The 5,156-nt window shown below is 57.7% G+C and overlaps 1 pseudogene; it reads right to left on the reverse strand.

Annotated features, from left to right (window-relative positions):
* Window positions 1-81: 81 nt before the first annotated feature.
* Window positions 82-2,897, reverse strand: LOC133208272 (acrosin-like; annotated as a pseudogene).
* Between the last annotated feature and the right edge of the window lie 2,259 nt (window positions 2,898-5,156).

A 5,156-nucleotide genomic window follows, 5' to 3' on the forward strand; every position in this document is an offset into this window, starting at 1 on the left:
ATGGGCACGCAAAGCATCTTCTCTTTGGGAAAATAAGGCAACTTTAGTGAAGCTCAAGCCAGCTTCAAGCGATGCCGCTCCTCAAGTCTTCTTCCCTCGTAGAGCCTGCAGCAGCTCCTGCACCCGACTGATGAATTCCATCACCAGCCGGTATGGGAAGGAGCAGATGCCACTGATGCTGGAGGCCGTCGGAGCCGGCATCGTCTGCTGAATGGGACTATGGGAGACAGACTGGTGGCTCCATGTCGGGGCGTTGCGAAGGCTCCCGCGGAGCGGAACATCCCCAGCTGGAGGAGGATCCAGTCATGGAAGTGCCGCGTCGAGGTGTAGACCCCCGGTTGCTTGGCCCTGGCACAGCCGCGGCCCCAGCTCGTCAGCCCCACAACCCAGAAGAAGTTGGCACGGGTGTCCCGGCACATGAGGGGACCGCCGCTGTCACCCTATGGAGGAGAATCAGAGAGAGGATGAGGATGGGCACGGGTCGCCATGGCAACGCCAGAGGGGACCACCGCTGTCACCCCATGGGGATGGAAGGGTTCTCCTTCATCATTTGCGTGTGGAGAGTGACCTTCAGCATGGATTGGAGCCGTAAGACTAGGAGTGATGGGTTCCAAATACAACAGGGGAGTTTGGGTTGGAGGTAAGGGGAAGTTGTTCACTATGAGGGTGGTGGGACACTGGGATGGGTTGGGTGGAGAAGGATGGATGGGGCTTGGAGCAACCTGGTCTAATGGAAGGCATCCGTGACCCTTGCTTAGAACTGGATGCTTTAAGCTCCTTCACAAGCTAACCCATTCCATGAATTCATGCTCACGACATGGTTTAGTGGTGGAATCTCAGTGCTCTTAAAGCTCCAACCTCTATGGTTCCTGTGCAGGGATGATGGACCAGGAGCTGGATGCGCTTCCGAAGCTGGGATAAAGGGGGATGCAGAGCAAGGCCCTGCAGATGGGGGCGGAGAAGAAGGACCCAGTGGCACATCCCTACCTGGCAGGTGTCGATGCCCCCCTGGGGGTACCCAGCACAGAGGTTGTGGCTCTTGATGGCCCCTCGGTACCACAGGCTGCTGTTGCAGAGCTGGACGTCGATGAGGCGGACCTTGGCCTCCTGCAGGGCAGATGGGGATGCCCCCGCTGTGGGGACACAAAGGGGGTCAGGACTGGGGGTAGAAGGGATGGATTTGAGGGTATTTGGGGCTGAGAAGCTCCATGGGAGCCATAAACACCTCCGCCATGGCCTGGGCTGCATCCCCTTTGCTGATGCTGCATCCTCAACATAAGGAGGACATGGAGGGACCTTCAGCGATAGGGCAAGGGGTGAGGGGTTCCAACTGAACCAGGGATGCTCAGGTTGAAGGAAGTGGTGGGAGACTGGGATGGGTTGGATGGAGAAGGTTGGGATGCTCCACCCCAGTCAGAGCAACCTCCAATAGACCCGCATGAGCTTTACCCTCCCTTTCATCCCATTCCATGAATCCGTGACCCAGCAATCCAAGGCCAACGGGGCCGTCGGGCACTCACTTCTGGCTTCCCTCGCGCCCCATCCGCTGATGAAGCACTCAGCTGGGATACCCTGAGCGTCGCATCGGGCAGGCAGGCGAGCTGCACGTGGTACCCGCACTGCACCGGCTGGTCCAGCTCCACCAAGGCGATGTCGAAGCCGTCGGAGGCCTTGGTGTAATGCTCATGGACCACGACCTTCTGGATCCAACGTTTCTGGGTCTCCGAATTGGCCCAAGCCAGGTCCGTGATTCCCACCATCACGTACCAATCCGTGGTGAAGCTGGGAGGGAGTGGAAGAGCAGGGATTGGAGCCATAGGACAAGGGGTGATGGGTTCCGACGGAATTGCAGCTTGGACATAAGGGATTCCCTATGAGGGTGCTGGGGCACTGGGATGGGATGGATGGAGGAGGTTTGGATGCTCCATCCCTGACAGCGCTCAAGGCCAGCTTGGAGCGAGCTGCTCTATGGAAGGCATCTCTGCCCATGGCAAGGGCTTGAAACTGGATGATCCCAAGCTCCTTTGCCACCCAACCCATCCCATGATCCATCCCATCCCATTCCATCCCGTTCCATTCCATCCCCTCCCATTCCATTCTAATCCGTTCTATGGAGAAGAGGGGTTGGAAGGAGCCACATTGCTTCTGCTTCCCAAAGGAAAGCACTGCCCCAGCAAGCCTTAGGCTCCAGGGATGTCAAGCTGGAAGCAGCCTTCTCCTGAGCGCTCTTCCCAGTGCATCCAGGATGGGGAAGGAGACGGGATGGGAGCTGCTCCTTGCCTATTCCCTATGGCTGGAATCCCTTCTCCCCCTTACTTTTGCCCGATGAAGCAGTGCGCGGCCGTGAGGACCCACTGGGGGGTGATGAGGGACCCCCCGCAGATGTGCGAGAAGCCGGTGGCCGTGGGGAACTGGATGCTGACCATCCATGGCCAGGCGCCCTGGTGCGCATCCATACCTCCGACAATGCGCGACATCCCGTGGTAATCAGCCATGGGACGGGTACCGCAGGTCCCTCTGGAAGCAGGAGCCCAACACTTGATGGTTAGGAAAGAGAGAGAGCGAGCATCGCCCCACCCCATTGGGTGATGCAGGGACAAGGGACCCTATGGGGTGTCCCAAAGATGAGCATCATCCCACCCCTAGGGTGCTGCAGGGACAAGGGACCCTATGGGGTGCCCCATAGCTAGGCTGTGCCACCGCATGAGGTGATGGCGAAGAAGCGGGGTTCTCCCAGTCCCACCACCCCACTGGTGTGACCATGGTTGGGAGCAGCAGCACCTCCCTGTGGAGTACCCGGAGCCTGGTGCCACTCACCCACAGCTGTCCCAGGAGCCGTGCACCAGCCAGGGCAATGACAGCACGATGAGGACACGGAGCAAAGCCATTGCTGCCATCACCGCTGAGGGTGACACCAAGGAGGTGACACACAGGAGCTGCCACCACCACTGAGGGTGACACCAAGATGCTGCCACCAAGGAGCTGCTACCACCACTGTGCCCAAAGCACAACTGCCCTAGGGTTACGGGTGCTGGATGCAGGTCCCTTGGTGCTGGGGCTGATGTCATAGAGAGGAAGGTTCCATGGGGGGGAGGACATGGGGGGTTCCATGGGGGGTTCCATGGAGTGTTCCAGGGGGAGATGGGGGGGGGTCTGATGGGCTTGGGATGACTTGAATCCCTATGGGATGCTCTGGAGCTCTGTGGGATGCAGAAAATAGAAGCAAATGGGGGCACCCAAAGATGGATGGGGGGGACCGCAAAGCGGCACGGGGGGGACACAAAGGTGGATGGGGGGACCCCAAAGGGAAGCAGATGGGGGGCAGCCAAAGGTGGATGGGGGCACCCCAAAGGGCAATGGAAGCAGATGGGGGGCACCCAAAGATGGGTAGGTGCACCCCAAAGGGCAATGGAAGCAGATGGGGGCACCCCAAAGGGCAATGGAAGCAGATGGGGGGCACCCAAAGGTGGATGGGGGTACTCCAAAGGGCAGTGGAAGCAGATGGGGGGCACCCAAAGGCTCAAACAGGCACATAGGAGCCCCCCAAAAGGACCAGGAAGCTGCCCAAGGGACCACAAGGATGAGGGCTGCAGGGGGCAGAAGCAGCATCCCCATGGAGCAAGGTCCCTGGTGAGGATTTATCCCACATTGATCCCCAAACCGCTGCTTTTTGCTCCTCAGAAGCACCCAAATTCCTGGGAATTGTGTGTGTGGGGGGGAAAGGGGTAGGGAAGAAGAGCTTGGAAAGGGATTGGTGCAGAAGGAATGGGGTTTGTGCGGTGTTCCTGGAAGTGGGCATGGTTGGATGGGGCTTGGAGCATTCTGCTCCATGGAAAGTGTCCTTGCCCATGGCAGGGGTTGGAGCTGGATGAGCTTTAAGGTGCCTTCAACCCAACCCATCCCATGATTCCATGCGTGACCAGCAGGTCGGAGGAGGTGATCCTGCCCCTTTATTCTGCTCTCGTGAGACCTCACTTGGGAGTACTGTGTGCAGTTCTGGTGTCCTCAACATAAAAAGGACATGGAGCTGTTGGAACAAGTCCAGAGGAGGCCACGAGAATGATCAGGGACTGGAGCACCTCCTCTATGAAGACAGCCTGAGAAAGTTGGGGCTGTTCAGTCTGCAGCAGAGAAGGCTGCGTGGAAACCTCATAGCAGCTTCCAGTGTCTGAAGGGGGCCCATAGGGATGCTGGGGAGGGACTCTTCATTAGGGACTGTAGTGACAGGACAAGGGGTAATGGGTTAAAACTTAAACAGGGGAAGTTTAGATTGGATATAAGGAGGAAATTCTTTCCTGTTAGGGTGCTGAGGCACTGGAATGGGTTGCCCAAGAAGGTTGTGAATGCTCCATCCCTGGCAGTGTTCAAGGCCAGGTTGGACGAGGCCTTGGGTGAGATGGTTTAGAGCGAGGTGTCCCTGCCCATGGCAGGGGGGTTGGAACTGGATGATCTTAAGATCCTTTCCAACCCTAACTATTCTGATTCTATGACTCCACGATCCCACATCTCTGTGCTGCAGTGTGGATGTTCCCTCATGTAGGGACCTTAGGAAGGAGCTGGTGGCACAAGGGAGCTCCAGAGCATCCCGCAAGCAGAGCATCCCATAGGGATTCACAGCATTCCATAGGGATTCAGAGCATCCCACAAGCAGGGCAGATGGGAACAATGCCCCTGCTGTGGGGACACAAAGGGGGTCAGGACTGGGGGGGAGACAGGATGGATTTGGGGCTGAGAAGCTCAATGGGAGCGATAAACACCCCCCATGGCCTGGGCTGCATCCCCTTTGCTGATGCTGCATCCTCAACGTAAGGAGGACATGGAGGGACCTTCAGCGATGGAACAAGGGGTGATGGGTTCCAACTGAACCAGGGATGCTCAGGTTGCAAAGAAGTGGCTAGTACTTTATACTGACTCATGGAGGGTGGCAAATGCCCTATTGTGGTGGTTGCAGCAATGGAAGCAGAGCAACTGGCAACGCAGAGGCAAACCCACCTGGGCTGCTGCACTGTGGCAAGATATCACTGCCCCGATGCAGAGCCTGGTGGTGAAGGTACATCATGTAGATGCCCATGTACCCAAGAGTCGGGCCACTGAGGAACACCAGAACAACCAACAAGTGGATAAAGCTGCTGAGATTGAAGTGGCTCAGATGGACT

This window comes from Neopsephotus bourkii, unplaced genomic scaffold (assembly GCF_033783945.1).
Source record: "Neopsephotus bourkii isolate Nb327-2 ecotype Australia unplaced genomic scaffold, CSIRO-AGI_Nbou_v1 NB_254, whole genome shotgun sequence".
In the NCBI taxonomy this organism is placed as follows: domain Eukaryota; kingdom Metazoa; phylum Chordata; class Aves; order Psittaciformes; family Psittacidae; genus Neopsephotus; species Neopsephotus bourkii.